We start from the raw sequence: 1,238 nt of genomic DNA, 5'->3' as shown, positions 1-1,238 counted from the left end.
GGCCATTTAAGGACTACTTCAGTCCCTTAGCTAATTTGAGCACATCATGCATAAGATACCCAAATGTAGCTGCTAGGAGTTTTGAACTAAAACCTAGTGTACTAAATTGTCTCCCAACATTCTATGGCCTAGAAAATGAGGACCCATATAATCATTTGAATGATTTTCATGCTGTTTGTCAAACATTTAGATATGAGAATTTTTCAGATGATGACATTAAACTTAGACTATTCCCATTTTCTTTAAAGGATAGAGCTCGTTCATGGTTAAATACTTTGCTTGCTAATAGCATTGCATCATGGAAACAAATAGTAACGAAATTTTTGAATAAATATTTCCCACTGCATAAAACCAATGCTATTCGCAGGGAAATTTCAGAGTTTACCCAGAGAGAAGACAAGCAGTTTTTCGAAACATGGGAGCGATTCAATGGGCTACTCTTAAAGTGTCCACATCATGGGTACGAGAAATTGCACCAATGCCAATACTTTTTGGAGGGATTATTGCTGAATGTGAAAGAATGGCTAATGGCAACAAGTGGAGGAGAGTTAATGTCAAAAAGTGCATCAGAGATTTGGAAATTCTTCCAGCGACAAGCGGATAATTCCCAGCAATGGAGTCGGTCACTCAGGAACACTAAAAGAATTAAAGGAGTAAATGAGGTTCACATTGGAGAGTCAAGTTCAGAAATTAAAAAAGTCAAAGCGATAATTGAAGGTCTCTCTCGACAAATAGCATCGTTATCAACTGCTAAATCAACAAAACCACATGACCATGACTCATACTTAGATCAAGCCAATGCCATAGGTGTAATGAGAAAACCATCAAATTATAACCCATACTCCAACACATATAACCCTGGATGGAGAGACCACCCCAATTTTTCATGGTCTCAAGGATTCCAACAAAATGGACCAACAGCTCCAGCTCCACCAATGCAACCAATTCCTCAAGCCTCTCAGCCCCCATTTAGACCATACAATCAGAACCAGAACTACTCTCAACCCAGACCATGGGAGGATACATTCCAGAATTTCAAGAATGTTACTCACTCTACGATTGAGCAACAGAACCGCACCGTTGATGGACTACGAAATGAATTGCGAGCAGGCTTCAACTCACAAGCCCAATCTATTTCAAGCCTTGAGAAGATAGTGGGACAACTTGCTTCTTCAGTTCAGACATTGGCAATGACTATTGAGAAACACAAGTTTCCAAGTCAACCAGTGTCTAATCCT

At 39.5% G+C, this 1,238-nt stretch overlaps 1 non-coding gene across 1 annotated transcript; it reads right to left on the bottom strand.

The window, feature by feature from the left end:
- Positions 1-359: 359 nt before the first annotated feature.
- LOC112497348 (small nucleolar RNA R71) lies at positions 360-463 on the bottom strand. Its single transcript, XR_003064146.1, has one exon. It is a non-coding gene; the product is annotated as a small nucleolar RNA R71 (small nucleolar RNA).
- Positions 464-1,238: the final 775 nt, after the last annotated feature.

This window comes from Citrus sinensis, chromosome 2, assembly GCF_022201045.2.
Source record: "Citrus sinensis cultivar Valencia sweet orange chromosome 2, DVS_A1.0, whole genome shotgun sequence".
NCBI classification, from domain to species: Eukaryota; Viridiplantae; Streptophyta; class Magnoliopsida; order Sapindales; family Rutaceae; genus Citrus; species Citrus sinensis.
The sequence above is the reverse complement of the archived record's forward strand: the minus strand, read 5'-3'. Positions and strand labels throughout refer to the sequence as shown.